The sequence below is a fragment of the Chinchilla lanigera genome, unplaced genomic scaffold (assembly GCF_000276665.1).
Source record: "Chinchilla lanigera isolate Chin_1 unplaced genomic scaffold, ChiLan1.0 scaffold00063, whole genome shotgun sequence".
In the NCBI taxonomy this organism is placed as follows: Eukaryota; Metazoa; Chordata; class Mammalia; order Rodentia; family Chinchillidae; genus Chinchilla; species Chinchilla lanigera.
Window position 1 is genome coordinate 10,673,822 of NW_004955464.1, and position 16,498 is coordinate 10,690,319.

The window sequence follows — 16,498 nt, forward strand, 5'->3', positions numbered from 1 at the left end:
GAACCTCAGACAAGCTCACACAGCTCATAACATGCAAAGCCAGGATGCTGCCCAGCCCAGTGTATCCCACCCCAGCACACTTCTGGCTGGTATTCCTCACTTCAGCTAGATTCTGTCTGGGGCTGATAAAGCCAAGGGGTAGGCCTGATTTGTGATCTGCCTTGTCCATTCTGAGTTCTTGACTTCGGATGAAGCCATGAACCAGGTCTAGGACTGTGTTTTCCCCACCTGGCCCCAGACCTTCCTTAACCTTGGCTACCCCTCAGCCGTGTTCTTGATCTTGCATAGAGCCCTGACCAAGGCCTGTGATTCTGTCACCACCACCCCCCAAAAAACATGAGCACCTACTCTGTCCTGGCACCACGCTGGATACACACCAGCCATAGCCTGAGCCCTGGACCTTAGCCCACTGCCCCCGATGCTGCTGTTTATCCAGTGAACCAGATGAGAGTGTGTGGATGTGAATCATCCCACTGGCTAGACAGTGGCCTGAAGGACTGTGGCAGCACAGGCAGCAGAAAGGGTGTGGGATTGCAAGTACACACCTCCGATTCTGTAGCCCCGCTCTGCCCCTAATTAACCGTGTGGCCATGGGCAGAGTGCCTCTCTGAACATGTTGCCTTACCTGTCAGCTGAGGATCATAGTAGGATCTACCTCTCTGGTTGAGGCAAAGATTAGCAAAAGTGTTTGTCCGAGTTCTAGCACATGTTAGGTATTCGATGTATATCAGCTCCCTTGATTCTCTTTATAGTCGTGCATTAATCAACTACTACGTACATGGACGTGGCTCCTTTCCCCACTGCCGGGAATGCAAGGGTGGCAGCCAGAGTCTCCTGGCTCTGCCCTAGAATTTGTAACACACTTTGCTGTACACAGTGAGTGCTTTGCAAGTAAAAGGTCACGGAGCAAATGATTTCAGAGAAAGCAGGCTTCACTTATCCTTATATTATGGTTCTCAGAAGGATCTTTGCAGCATACAGCACAAATCCCGGTTAGCTTTAAAAGAGAGTACACAGGTAAGTGAGAAGAAAAGGATGGCTGGGATGCCTGGAGGGAGATAAGGACTTTGTTTTCTGTCTTGCCCTGAGTGATGTATGAATCACTGTCAAGAGATCCATTGGTGGTCTGGGAAGTATTGAAGAGAGTCCAGTAAGGGTTCAGAAAGCTTGGCTCAGTCTGCAAGCCTATGGGGGGAACCGGTCTTTCCAGACTGCTGGCCCTTGTGTCACAAAGAATTTGCTTATTTGTGTCTTTGGAGAGCACCATCTCTGGCCTGGAAAAGCCTCCACTGCTAGAAATTTGCAGGTCATCGTGACCTAGCAGTCACTCCACCCTGACTGGTCCTTCCTGAGGAGCCTGAAGATGGGAGAGAGACCACCAAGGGCACAGGCCTGGCAGGGACAGGTTTCACTGAGCTCCAAGCACAGAAGAGATTTTGTGGTCCAGTTCAGCAAACACTTCGTCAGTGTGTATCTGGGCCAAGTGTGGTACAGTGTGCCGAGAAAGAAAACCTCGAAGGTGTTTCTGAATTCCTTTAATAAAACAGTCAGGCAGATACTGTGGAAGGAGCACTGTATGTGGAGTTTAGAGGGTAGGCTGCAGTTCTGGATGCATCAGTGATCCTGTGTGATCTTGGAAGGAAAGCCTCATCACCCTGCCAAGCCATCTGTGAAATATGAGAGATACATCAAGTCTGGTCCAAGAGGTTCTCCCGATCTCCCACAGCCACATTCATTCGTGCAGAAGCACCTGTTACATGCAGCCCTGTTCTTGGTACCACAGAAATACAGACAAAGAAGACCTAGTCCCTGTCCTACATGGAGTTAAATCCAATGCAGGCGGTGCCCTCTGTAAGGTGGCTAAATTCTGTTTATGTCTCAGTTTTGTCTGCATGAGTCTAAGCTGCTTCTAGGAGCTATGTTTTCCTTCTTCAGAGGCATCCTAAAGAAAAGTTCTCAACCTCCATCTAGGGTGGCTTCCAAAGGGGCAGCAGCCCCCACAGCAGGGCAGTGTAGCAGTCCCCTGGAGGGAAACACCTGCCTCCCCAAGGGTTGCTTTGAAAAAGGGAACACTGTTTTGGATGAAACCGCTCTGACTCAGAGTCCCCGTGGTCTAGGTCGTGCTTCACCTGAGGAGAGGGAGGCTGGTGTCTCCAACCTGTGGCCTCTTGACCTCTGATGTTCTGGAGGTTGGGGCTGAGGGCAGGAAGTACAGAAGCCTAGGGCTGGCTTGCTGTATGACCTTGGGTCCACCACTTTCCCTAGCTGAAGCTCACTGTCCTCAGGGTATGAGAAGGATAATAACACCCGGCTCTGGGCTTCACTGAGACACTGAGCTCCGGCTTAGATCAACGAGCCCTCAGGAAAACCCTATGGTCCAGACTCTGTGATTGGTCCTTGAAAAAATACCGAAGTCTCACATACAATCAGCAGTTCAGTGTGTCAAAGCTGTTGAGATTTCTGTGAAAAGGCTGCTCACGAAGCTGAGACCGGTCTGTTCCTGGCTTCCTCTCTGCCCTGTGCCAGCCCCAGAAGCCTTTACAGTGCTCTCCACCTACTCGCTTGCCCTGTGCCAGCAACTCTTCCTACATAAGCCCTCGCCACCCACCTCCTAAGCAGCTGATGCCCAGTGTGAGGACTGGTGACAGGAACTGCTCAAGTAGCCGCCCAGCCCAGAGCAGAGGCTGATGTAGGAGAGAGCTCTCTTCCCCTGGGAGCTCTTGCACTGTTTCTCTGGTAGATCCTTAGGAACTGTCTAGTCCACCCACATCCTCTCATTTTGCAGTGAAGCCCATAGAAAGGTCACCCAGTGACAGCGAATAGCAGTGGATAGTGGTGCCGCTTTCCCCAGCCTCCTTGCAGAGACCTAAGGGTGGGAGCCCCCTGCCTCCTGCATTCCCACTAAGCCAGCGCTGTAGCTTCAAGCAGCCCTCGAGGTGGACTCGGCTGCTCGGTGTAACTTACAGCTCTGGCAAAGAGATTGTTCAGGCTCCTCATGTGGGCAGCTGGTATGGGGAGCCTGAGCCAAGCAGTCCATTCACTGTCCAGCCGGCGAACTTGCCTACAAACCCTGGACTCCATTCACTCACTCTTTCATTCTCATTCACCTACTATAAGTTTATTTCCTTTGCTCTTTGTTCATTTTGTTGTTTATTCATTCACTTATTCAGAGACCCACTTGTTTGTTTACCGACCCGTTCATTTAACAGGCAGACGCAGAGCACCATGCCTCTGCTAACTGGGGAGACCCACAATAAGCAGAGAGCTACAGCACAAAATGACTGCATGGTGGGCAGCCTGGACCCCTCAAAGGAAGTGATGGCTTAGGGAGAGCAGGCTCTAGGGAGACTCTCCCAGAGGAGTGACCTCCAAGGATGAACAAGAGTACTCCAGGTAAGCGAGGAGGAAGGAATGTCCTCAGCTCCTGATGTGGTTTTCTGGAACCACTTTGACTTGAGCAGCCAGCTCCTCCTTCAGCCTGGGCAGAAGGATCCACAACCCAAACTGTGACGCAGCTCATTTCCAAGTTTGTTTACCTCCAGGCCTGACTCTGTGGCCTTGGTCATCAGTTTCTCCAATCTGCAAGGGGAGCGAGAGGGGGTTTGGTTGGGTGTGAAAAGCTTGGTCTACTTTCTTTCCAGTTCATCTTGGTTCATGGCCAGCCCCCCAGATTATGATCTGGGTACATCCTTCCACGTGGCCTTTTCCATCACTGCCTGCCTGCTTCAGAGGAAAAGAAGGGAAGGAGGGAGGGAGGATTAGTAAAATCAACAGGAATTTCTTAATGCAAAGGACAGCAGTTAAGGCCACTGAGTTTGGAGTCAGACAGACCTGGATTCAGAATCTTCTGCTCTGCAACATGGACAGGCCCCTCGCAGGCTATTTTCTTCTCTGTAAAATGTGACGAAGAGCATCAAACTTGCACAACTGTTTAGAAGCTAACCCTCACATTCTTCATGTCCCCATTGTTGACAGACGGTTGGTTCTCCAAATATGATGGCCAATGTTTTATTATCCACCCACTTTCTTCACAACTGTCAAGTACTTGCTAGTGCAGGACTTCCTGATAGGTGCTGGGAATCTGGACAAGCAAAGCATGCGAGTCCCAGGAGACAGACACATGAACCTGTGCTGTGCAAGCAGCATGATATCAGATACAGTGTATGTCTGATACTCCGAGGAGCCATAGAAGGCTCTAGAGAGAAAGGGGCTTTCTGACTACCATTTCTGAAAGCTGAGTATGTAGACTGTTGAGCTACTTTATTCTCTCAGTTCTTCCACCTGCAAAATGGGAATCGTATCTGCTGTGAGAGCAAAACAGGACAGTATATGCCACAAAATTTGCAGTGGTAAAGACCAGCTCTTTATAAAAGAAACAGGACCAAACTCAGGCATGCTGACTGAGCTCTTCCCCTGTGGCACATGCATGTGGACAACATGCAAAGCATAGGTCATAACAGGAACTCAAAGTTTTCCCGGAATAGACCAGAAGGTGATGATAGCTCTGACCCCTTGGAGCTTGGAAGAATGTTGCAGGAATGATAGAGACAGCAGCTTCTTTCCCCATGCTGCCTGATGCCCACTGCCCAGACAGAAAGAGTGGATTCTCCAGAATCTCAGAAGAGCAGCCTCGACAGGAGAAGCCTGTATCGTAGGCACATCTGCTAATGGTTTCTGGAATTCCTGCCCTATCTGCTCTACCTGCCCTTGGCCCTGCACAAGCTGTCTTCTCACCTCAGTGGTCCCTGAGCTAGACTCAGTCTGTGATACCTGACACAGGCTCTTTGTTTTAGACACCACCCGTGCCTGCTCTGCTAAGGCTGTGGGTGACCCTGGTCACCTGGGTTGGCCTCTCGGAGCCATTTACTGGTCTATAAAATGAGAAAAGCACGCCTTCTTCATAGCACCGATTTGAGTGTACAGTGCTTTAGCTGGTGCCAGAGAGAGCAGGAACTTTCCGGATTGTACCCCTTATGACCACAGCTGGGGTAGAGATTGAGAGGATGTTGAACAGGGAGAATGAGAAGAAAAACAAGAGGTAACAGAAGAAAAAAGAGGATTTGAACAAGAGAAGAGAAGAGGACAAACGGGAGGCCATTGGAAGGGGACAAAAAGCCCCCACCTGACCCTGTCTTCCCCACACCCTCTCCTCCAGCCACGTGGAATTCTTGCTGGTCAGCTCACATGCAGCATTTACGCCTTCCTTTCCCTTGCCCTGCATGAGTGGCATTTCCTCCTCTTCCACCTGTACGTGACCTCTGAGACTGCACAGTGTGCCTCCTCCTCCTCCTCAGCTGACCTGGTCTCCTGGAGTCATCCCCTCGCACCCAGCCCCGGCTACTGCCCGCATTCTTTTATAGCACTCATCACACAGCTGGTCTGTCCCTTTCCCTGAGGCCCCTGCAGACTAGAAGCCCTTTGGCACCAAGGGCATGTTTGACCCAGCTCTGGGACTCCAGGGCGCCCAGCGGAAGTGGATGCTTTATAGTTGGAATGTGTAGTGGGTGATGAAGGAACACATGAAGGAATGTGTGCAAAGGGGAGGCAGTGAGACAGGGTGGGAGAAAAGGTTCTTCAAGGGCCTGGCCCCAGGAGTTTCTCTCTCCCGATGCCACTTATGCATTTCCCTGGAAATCTGCAGTCCCTCAGCTAGTTGGGGGGCGAGGAGCAGTGACCCGTCCAGCATCTGCCACTGTAGAGCACCTGCCTTCTCAGCTGGGGTTTACTTTAGGGATCCCTTCGGCCTCTTCAGCAACCTGAGGTTCTTGCAGACCTGCAGAAATGGCTTTCCTCTTCTGCTCTGCACCCTGCAGAAAACAAACACTACTCCTGCCAGAGAGCCGCAGGGACCTGCAGTGAAAAACAGGTGACCCTAAGCAACCTGTCAGCCATAGCAGCATGGGGTCCCTGCCTGTAAGGCAAGGGAGGGGTGGGGTAGGACAGGGCTCACCCTGCGTGTTCAGCTCCCAGGGTCCAGCCCAGGCGCAGTAACCGCCTCACGCCGCTGTCACAGGAGACTGACTGCCCCCCCACACACAGCTCCAAGCCAGAGCAGCCAGGGTGCTCTGGTTCTATTTTGGCAGCTGGACACAGACAGAGACTTGTCCCCTGCTCCCATCCCACCGTCTCATTCGTCAGCTCAGCTCCAGGGAGTGAAAGCATTGGGTACTCTCCATCCTTATAAGCTGTGTGAGCTGCAGCACCTTATTTTCCCTCTTGGAAGCTCATTCTGCTCATCTGCAGCATTGCTCAGTGATGACTTTCCGAACTGGCTGTGGGGCGAGTGGTGAGGCAGCTTATGCGTGTGTGAGTGGAATGAGCCTGCGCGTGGCCTGCGTTAAACATGCATGTGTTCAGCGTAAGCCCCCAGACCCCAGTGCCAGGACCATTCCTGACACCGTGTGAGCTTGGAGGGGGCTTTTCAGTTTTCAGGGGCCTTCAAGAGGAGTATATGACCTCCACACCCCTTTCTTGACCTCTTGAAGCTAAATTCCAAGGGGGTTGCTTCTGGTCTTTGCCCAGGTCACGCTCTCTTTTGTATCTTTCAACTTTTGTGCACAGTGTTCCTTCTGCCTGGAATGCCTGTCCCCAGTTATCTCACTGCAGTTACTGTCAGTCCTGGTAGTGACAAGAGGTGCTTACTGAGAACCTACTACATGCCAGGCGCTGTTCCAAGTACTTGGAAAACAACAGTGAAGAAGCCCTGTCTGTCCTAGGCATCTGTGCTCCTGTCCCCTGCTACTTGCATCCCCTCAGTGGCATTTGTCGCGCTGTTCTGTAGTGGCTGTATATCCGTTTGAACTGTGTGTCCTCACTGAACTGCTGGAGACAGGGCCAACGTCCAGACAGGTCTATACCAGGGCACTGGACATAGAGGACCAGGCCTGCCTGGTTCACCCCAACCTCCAGCATCCAGCCAAGAGCCTAGTAAGGTCTGGGCCCAGCCAGTGCCTTTTTGATACATAATGAGGAGCTCAGGCAAGTTCTGCCTGCACCACAGCCCTTACTAGAAGGGCAGCTCCACTTCCATGCATCTACCCAGGGCCTAGTCCCGTTCTGTTGACTCAAGGCTTCTAAACAGTGCCCATGGATTGGCTCTTTCTCACTATAGAGAGGCCAGGTCAAATATCCTGAAGGGTTGGCTTTGGAGGGACAGAGGCCTGGTGGGTTCCGGAGCAGTCCTCTTTGTACTGGAGTAGGCTTCTTACATACCAGTGCTCACCTCTGAGTTCGATTATCCTATTGCACATTGCTGCTGAAACTGCTGCGGGTGCAAGAGCTGGCTCTAGCCCTATCTTCATTAATTCAACATTCCATCACCTTGCGCCTGGCTCCCTAACCACTCCAGGAAGTCCCTTCTGCTTCACAGTGAGTATGTCCTGACCATCAGGACAAGAGGCTGAGAAAGAGCAGAGGTGTGTGTGTGTCCAGGGGATCTTAACAAAACATTTGTGTTTGGGAGAGGTTTCAGGTCAGCACTCCTTCTCCTGCTTCTCGCTTGCTTTTGTGGGGCTGCCTCCAGCCTTGGGAGCACTGGGCTCAGGTCATTTTACCAAGGCCATTGCTAAGGAAGAAAATGATGATGCCCGGCCTGGCTGTTAGGAATATAGGCTGGGGTCAGGCTCACCTGCCAGCTACCAGAGTTTCTTTCAGAGCAGGATGTTTTGTCCCCATTTCATTATCCAAGTCCTGCCAATGGTGTGTTTGCGACCACTGGAAGGTTACAAAAATTCTGGAAGCTGCAAAAGAGTCAGCAGTTCTGCAGTTTCCTGAAGGCAGGTGGCCACATGGCAGAAATTACCCAGATTGTGGGGCCAGGCTGGGCTGGGTTCCAACTTGACTCTTTTATTCAGTTGCTAAACCCGGCATGGTGAAGTGAAGAAGAGCTTTCTCATAATCAGGGGCTGCCCAGACACAGAACTAATCAGCCTGCCGCAGGAGTATAGGGTTTTCTGGCTGTGTGTGCCATGGGATCCCATTCACTCCAGCAAACATTTACCCACGAATGCCTACTGTGTGCTGCCAGAGCTCAGGCCATGCCATGGGGAGGGATGTGGGATTCTGGGATTGGGAATTCTGGGGTTCTAGGTTGCCCTTTAGCCTCAAGCCACAGGCTTCTGATTTTGTCCTCCAAGATTCAGTTTCTCCCTTGTCCCATGGGGACAGAAATGGCTGGGAAGTGTGAGCAGGCCCCAGGATACGGGGCCTGTTGGGTCTGAGAAGAGCATTTCCAGTTTTATGCAAGGTTGGGCACACACACACAGGCCACCTTGGAGGCCCCTAGCCTACAGTGACCAAGACGAGGCTCCGTGTCCCCTCAGCCCTAGGGCTGCCCTCGTTTAGCTCCACCGGCTTATGGTAAATACCCTCCCAATGAGTTGGTGCTCCACTGCTCCAGGAAATGTTGTTACAAATTGTTTTTCCACCAGATCGCATACTACATTTTCCATGCCACCCCCAGCACATTTTCGGGAAATCCCAGGTGGCAGTGATAGAGGCTAAGACCCTCCAGTAAGGCCAAGGCCCCGGCAAACCAAAAGACGGCTGGGTTTTATTTAAATCATAAGCACATATATGTCTTAACCTTTGAATGTTGGAAAGGGAAAAAAAAAAAGAAAAGAAAAAAGCTCAGCAAACCAAAAAAACACACACATCGCTTTGCTTTGGAGGGTAATTACTCTGAATTCAGTTAAACCAACTTGCTCTAGCTAACTAGATTAGTTTACATCTTGTGGTAGAAAAAGAAATACAAATTACTTAGATTGCAATAAACCATGTTTTTCTAACTAAATAGATTAGTTTATATCTTGTGGCAAGAAATAAGGCGAATGGCTCAGCGATGCCTGGTGCTTGCTCCTGCCCACTTGTTCATTCAGGGAAGCCTGTTTTCTGGGTGACCTCTGCCCTCTGATCCCATGCCTCTCTCAGGGCTCTCCTCCAAGAGATGTTAAGAAGTGGGCCTGGGAAAAGGAAAAGGAAAAGAAAACCACGTCCATCTCAGCTGCTTTGATGGTGAAGCCAGAGCACCTGGGGGTCGTGTGCACCATCAGATCTCCAGCAAACATTTGCCCCATGAATGCTTACTATGTGCCACCAGAGCTCGGGCCATGCCGTGGCCGGGGCCGGCTTCCTCGTCCTAAAAGCCAAGCAGCCTATACGGCCCTAAGCTTATTTCCATGCATGCTGTCACCATTTTGAAATTTTTCATAGTTTAGAAACAAGGGGCTCCTCCTGGTCCTATTTCTCCGGATCTCGCAGATTATGTAGCTGGTCCTGTTGGACAGAGACAAGGCAGAGAAAGAGGATGTCAAGCCTGTCCTCAAAAGCTGTGGCTTTGTGTCCAGCACACAAGGCACTCACAAGAGGCCATGAGCTCTTCCTGGGACGGGCATCATGTGGGATCCATGTCCAGGGCCTTGTCCACGTGTGGGCAGTGTTTGCAAAATAGTTTGCTTAGGTAGGGGACAAGGCATTGTCCTGAGCAAGGCTAACAGCTGTGGTGATTCAGGAATTCTTTGGTTTATATTTTTCCTAAGAAGAAAAGATACTTGGTGCCTCAGGTCTGTGCCTTTTTATCATTTCTATCATGTCTGGCTGATTCTATGATAGGAAATGCCTGGGGGAAAGTTGTAACTGGTACTTACCTGGCAGTTTCTGAGGAGACTTCTCTTGGTGGGTATGGTGTCTTCCCTGGCCCACATAGAGGGGGATCCAAAGGTCACTTTAGTAAAACAAAAAAAAAATCTGACCTTCACAAAAACCTTATAAGCCTATTAGAAGGATGTTTATTCAACCTATAAGTAGAGGTGCTTTACCTACGAGTAGGGTGATCATAATATACAGTGAATGTTTACATTTTAAAAGCTTATTACAGTAAAAGACACATTACCATGAATCCTACTCAAAATACTCCCCTTACTTTGAGTACACTTGTCCCATTGTTCTCACCACTTTCAGACACAGTCCTTAAAGTCATCTTGCACGAGTGTCTTTATGAAGTGTGACCAGAAATATGATGAATCCTGCTGCTGAGTGCCATCCAACAGCAAGGCAGGCTGTAAAAATATTACGATGTGTCCTCATCCACCTTATTCAGTAGATCTGGCACTGTGCAACTTCTGGCTCTGCCCCAAAGTCAAAATGACCCTGAAAGGTAAATGTTTCAGGACATCAAGGTAACCAGGACAGCACAACTAGAGACAAAAAAGACTTCCAGAACTGCCTCAGAAAGTGGCAAGAGAAGCTGCAGGGGTGCATCGGTTAGCATGCGGTGCTTATGCAGAAAGTAGCAATGATGTGGTGGATGTGTCTGAAATAAAGGAGAATATTTGAGGGGATCGATACCAATGTGTCTTTTACTAGAAAAAATTATTTTTTTAATTAACCATTCACTGTATTTTTTTATTACACCTTTGTCCTCTCATGTAAAATTACTGCCTGGGGCAGGCACTGTGCTGCCATTGGGCATTGTCTGCACTCAACGCAGCTCAACACTCCAGCCATCAGCATCTCAGACGTGGGCAAGGAGAAAGAGCACAGAGACAGACCTGTCAGTTCTGCCCACATCCCTCTGACAGCACCTCAGTTACTTGGTACTTTTACTACCAGGGAGACTGGGAAATGGAATCTCTTGCAGGTGTCCGTGTGTCCGGCTCAAAATGGCCAGGGGGCGTGACTTCTGAAAAGGAGAGAACGGGTATTACGGTGAAAGGACAATGTGTGCCATACGCCTTAGGTGGTTTGTCCCTGTTTTATGGATGGGGATCCTGGGTCAGAGAGAGGAAAGACATGGCACAGCGTGCAGCGCTATGCTTTGCCACATACCGTGCTGTTTTACTGCTCCGGGGTCTGGGCCTTCGAGCAGACTCTTGGACTCTGGAGGGGGTGAAGGCAACCACCCATGTGCAATCCCACCACAGGCCTCTGTATCTGAGGGTCACTAACTCATTCTTGTTCTCTTTGACTGATAGGATACTCATTACTTCCCATGCCACCCTATAATCTTATTAATTACTACTGTTTCAGTTGTGTAAATAAACCCAAACCATTCCGGACAGACAGAGCTGCGGGGGCTGAGAGGAGGAGACACTGGCCCTGGCTGGGGAGTCAGGTCAGGAAAGGCCTTCCAGAGAGGCTCTGTTTCTGGGATGGCAGCCCTAGAGGAGAGGTTGGAGCCTTTGACCTTGGAGAGGTTACTTAACCTCTACACCTTGGTTTCCCCACGTTCCCACAATTAGAGTGAGGGTTATAACATGTACACCTGTGAATTTAATAGACATCCATTGTCAGTGAGACACACCCAGAAGGAAGGCAGGAGCAAAGGTGAAGTGGTGCGGGCCCCTCATGAGATTGGAAAGTCGGATTGAGGGTGCAGCAGGAGATAAAGGAAAAGAGCTCCCTGTGTCTGGCCCTTCTCGCCCAGCCTGGATTTGTGCACTGCAGCTCAATCAAGGAAGTCTGGTCCATTTTCTGAAGGCTGAAGTTCAGACAGAGCTGTCCAAGGGGGGCCACCCTGCAGAGCGAGGCCTGCAGGAGGGCCCCAAGAGGCAGCTGCTCTAGAATGCTGGAACCTCCTTCTCCCTAAACCATCTGATGTAGTGAAGCTAGGATCCTGGGGTCCCTCAGGGCCTGCTGCTGTCCCACTGAGACAACTGTGGGAATGTGTACCTGGGAGAAGCTGGCTTCTTGGTCACTGTGGGTTGAAGACAGGTGCAGAAAGGACTGGGGCAGAAAGAGCTGCAGGATGGGCAAGGAAGAAAGGAGGATGGAGGAGGTGGGACAGACACAAAAGGAGAGGAAGGGCGAGGCACAAGACACTGAAATGCAGCTCCCTGGATACCTGGCTCTTCTGTGTGGTCTGTCCAAGCCTCCCACCTGGGGTGGGACCCCTACTTTACAGATGAGAAAGCCGAGGCTCAGAGGAGCTCATGATTTGCATAAGTTCACCAATCACTGATTTAACTGCAAAAATGTTTCTTTTTCCCTCTCTTCAAAAGCAAACCGTACTAGTATGTTTTATTATATAGTATATAATCATTATCAAAGGCATAAACAACAGATTATAAAATTCCCCCATCTGGTGGGAAAACCACTACTAACATTTGATGTATATGTTTCTAGGCATTTCCCTATGCAAATCTGTGTCTCCCTGTATGTGTGCATATAGATGAATACATATTCATGAAAGCAGGATCATTATAGGACATACTATTCGGAAACCTTCTGTATTCAATTCACCATATGTCATGAACATCTTTCCACTCCAGTAAATATATACTCATGGTATCATTTTTAGTGGCCACAGAGCACATTTAGATCATTCCCTAGTTTCCACAGTTTCATGGGAGAGAACACTTATCAGGTTACATTCTAATGAAAGGGAAAACAAATCCAAAAAATGTAGAGGGAGAGAAGAATCAAAACCTTTAACTAGTCCCTCTTTCCTCATCCCACACAGAAAGGTACCCTGATTTGCCTTGTCAGGTGGGGGCAAAGACATTACACCCCCACTGAACCTTGATCCTTTTGTAGAGGACCATAGAAGCACAGTTCTCTCGATCCGTAATTCTACAGCAAGGAAACAGGTGACATAAAGCATCCTAGAGAGCCTTCCTACCAGTTTGGTTTCTAGAACAAGAACTCCTTCCTCTCTGCTATTCTTATGGCCTCTGGGGCCTGGAATCTTGTGGTAGCTCAGGAAACTGGCTTCTCCCCCATGTATGGTGTAATGGAGAAATCACCAGGTCCAAAAGTGGACAAATCAGGTTCAAATCCCAGCTCTCCTCCACATTTACAGAAAACTCTGCAGCCCTGATTCATGTGTGAGCCTCAGGTTCTTCATCTCTTATATGAAAGGAAAACAGGAAATATGAAAGATTTTTGTTGGGTGTATGTCACAGGATAAGCATTATTATTTACTATTATGAGTGGAGTGTCCCCAACCCTTACAGTGGAGCTTGAACCCAAGGAGCACTGGGTTGCACTCCCAATCTTTTTTTTTTAAGAGAGAGGGTCTCACTCAATTGCCTGGGTTGAACTCGAGAATTTGTGATCCTTCTCCCTCAGCCTCCAAAGTAGCTGGGATTACAGATGTATGCCTCCAGGCATGAGTATCCCTAATCTGAAAATCTGAAATACTCCAAATGTGAAACTTTTGATCACTGACATGAGGCCACATTATACATCATGGCACTTGTTTCATACAGAAATTATTTAAAATACATAAAATCTCCACCAGAATATGCATATAATAAGGTATATCTGCAACATATAAATTTCAGTTTTTGACTTGGGTTTCATTCCCCAAGACACCTCATTGTGTACAAGCATATATTCCAAAATCTTAAAAAGTCAAAATCCCAAACACTTCCGTTCCCAAGCATTTCAGATAAGAGATACTTAACCCGTATGTTTCCTGTTCAGAGTTTAACATCTCCTCTATTCAGTGACTCTGGGAGAGCTAGAAAATCAAATCCAGTGACCATGACTTTCCTGTAAAAAGCCCTGTTAGTAGCCCCCCACCCCACTCCAGTGAATGAACAAATCCCCGGTCATGAAATAAAGTGTTTCTAATGAGCGCTAAAGTGTATTTGCCAAAGCAGCCCAGCCCGCAGTCCTAGCTGCTGGAGGTTGGAGCACCCCTGCCCAAACAGCTGCACTTTTGTGCCTGGAACATGTGCATTACTGGAGCCAGACTCCCCCGCCCCCCACCAGCACCCCGCTGGTGATCGCAGGGGCTGCCCATCTTGAGCAGGCGGGAGACTTCCAGGGGCCGGGCTGTAATTGTCCATGGAAAGACCTGAAGCTGGGCGAGGACTGTGTTTTCCTAGGGCACATCATGCCTGTTGCCAGCGGGGGACGGACAGCACCAGGGGCTGGCATTAGCAGGTCCCCCCATTAAGCTCTTGGCTGCCCTCAAGAGCCAGGCCAAGGGATTTGTGTTTTCTTTGCTGCATTATTAAGCTGTCTTTTGCTTTTAAGGTTCCCGGACCTGTCATAATACAGGCCATCCTAGCCAAGATTCTGGGCCCCTGTTCCTTTGAACTGCTGGGGCAGCTGTGGAGAAATCCCACTTTTCCCGCGGTGTGGCTGACAGCTGGCTGACAGCTCTCAGCGAGGCTGCTACCAAGTGGGGCTGCAGCGTAGCCAGAGTGTAAGGAATCAGTGGGACCCCTGGAGAGGCTTGGTAGAGCCCTGCCACACTCAGACCCTATCAGGAGAGAAGGAGATGAGACGTAGGGAGGAAAGACAAGCTCCGTGGGATTAGAATTCCTGGGTTCTCAGAAAGGCGTTACCTTGCCACAGAGCTCATGTTGGACATCTTGGGGTGAGTCCAGCTCTGACATGTATTTGCTGTTGTCCACTAGCGAGTTCCTTAACTTCTCTGAGCCTAGGCGTCTTCATCCATAAGACGGGGAAGTGATAGTGCCCATCCCAGAGTATTGTTACCAAGACTCAGTGGGCACTCCTTTGATGGGTCTTTCAGAGCGCTCACCATACAGTGCAGCTGTTTCTGTTTTCCCTTAATGGGGCCACAGGTGGAGCATGGGCGTGGGAGCATTGTGTACTGGGTCAGGAAATCAGCACTGCCAGCCCATTGTGTGACATTGGGCACATTTGTGCCATTTTCTGAGCCACTGTCTATTATTGAGCACAGCAAACTGAGAGATGGCAGCAGTGTCGTGATGACCTCAAGCCCAGGGTGACCTCAGAGTGACTGTCTCTAATGACGGCAGGTGCAGGGGAGCTGTTAGAATTCCAGGTAGCACTTGATATCCAGCAGGTGTCAAATGGGAGGGAGGTGGGAGGTGAGGGGGACACACACACACAGAGACATGCAGAGAGGAAAAAAGAAAAGTGAGAGGGTCTACACAGGGCAGCAGGCATAAGGATGTGAGACGTGGCTTTCCCATCTAAAGCAGGGGTACCGCCACTAGAAGCCCAGGCAAGGTGGCTGAGGACACCTGTTGATGCAAGGCACTGATGCATTTCTGCTGCCTGGCGTGGGGTTGTCACACTTAGTCCTCCAAGCCCCAGCCAAAATAGGCCCAAAGATGCCCAACCTGACCCCGAGAGGCAGGCAGATCCTGTAGCCTGGGATGGCAGAGCCTTCAGTGCTCCGGGGGTTAATCGGGGTTACACGTGATCAATAAATGTTTACTGGGTGTTAAGTTTTTAGCCTAATGCAGGACTTAGCAGCCATTTTCATTTATGGTAATGAGAGGCATGTGCAGCCCTGGGGGATTTGGGGCAGGAACTCCCTGGATCTGCCTGCAGACCACTCAGAGCCCCATCCCATTCCAGATGCTAACTGTCCCGGGCCAGGGCACCCTAGAAAACCCTCTGTGAAGGGGGCTTTAACACTGGATTCTCTGCCCATTATTCAAGCCCAGACTTCACTCCAGGAAGTTTCTGGGGCTTCCTTTTTTCCTCCTCACAAAACCCTCACCCAACCCTGGCCCTGTGCTAGGCACTGGAGACCCAGAGGCAAACACAACTCTTTCCCTCCCAAAGAAGCCCCCGCTGCAGAAATGATTCCTAATCCTTTTGCCTGCCTAGTTTGTCATAGCTGCGTCACCAAGACCCCAAGTCTTAGCCAGGGAGGAGAGGCACAACTGGATCTCTAGATAAGCAGGGGTAGGGGTGTGCAGAAGCTTCCAAGTGTGCGGGTATGCAGACCCTGGGGGTAGGGGTGTGCAGGAACCCCCAGGCAGTGTGACACACCCCATCTGAGGTGCCCCAGGCAGACATCACCTGTCTAGAAATTGTAAGGTACACACAGAGGCCACACTTCACGAGCTTCTGTGACCAGAGGAAGCCCCAAGTCAGTGGAAGGTAGGAAGAGCACTGCACTCAGCCCAGACCAGGCTCTCGCGAGGAGATGAATCATGAGCTGCAGAGTAAAAGCAAAGAGAAGAGGGGAGTGGTAGTAGAGGCAGAAGGAATAGCGTATAACAAAGCCAGAGGCATGAAAAAATCTGACAGTTTTCGGAGACCAGGATGAGTTTATGCTTAGCCCTTGCTAGCCACCAGCCCATGTGGCCATTTAAATTCAAAGTTAAACAAAATTAACCTTCTATCCCCGAGTCTCATTTGCCACCTTTCAGATACACTACAACCACATGTGACAGTTGTACTCTAGAATTTCCCCCATCAAAGGAAGTAGAATTGTCCAACCCTGGTTTTCAAGTATAGAGTGCTGGGGACAAGAAATGCCTTCAGGGACTAGGCTCACCTTGCCGGGGAGGGAGGGGGTTACAGCTCTCTCCTCACTCTCTGTTTGCCATCTGTGCAGTAGCAGTCAGCAGGGGAGCAGAGGCTGTCACTCCTGCGGCTCTCTGTTCTGTAGCCCTGGCTTAGAGGACGGGCACCTACCTGAGTGCTTAGCTTCTGGAGGATCAGTGGAAGCTCCCTCAGTAACCCCAGGGCTGTCTGATTCCAAGTGTCCTAAGAGACAGCCACAAGCATAGTGCCTGTCCTTTAGTCCACTACCCAAGAA

The 16,498-nt window shown here is 50.1% G+C and overlaps 1 protein-coding gene and 1 long non-coding RNA gene across 3 annotated transcripts in view; one reads left to right on the forward strand and one right to left on the reverse strand.

The window, feature by feature from the left end:
* Nucleotides 1-16,498, forward strand: part of Trabd2b (TraB domain containing 2B) — a 205,211-nt gene that overhangs the window by 61,307 nt on the left and 127,406 nt on the right. The window lies entirely within an intron of this gene.
* On the reverse strand, nt 8,758-10,135 carry LOC102006884. 2 transcript variants are annotated; one of them, XR_001236704.1, is made up of 4 exons: nt 9,949-10,135; nt 9,645-9,721; nt 9,085-9,273; nt 8,758-8,960 (listed from the first exon to the last, which is right to left on the reverse strand). It is a non-coding gene; the product is annotated as an uncharacterized LOC102006884 (long non-coding RNA). The 2 variants fall into 2 exon arrangements; XR_001236703.1 differs by lacking the exon at nt 9,949-10,135 and having other exon boundaries at nt 9,645-9,904.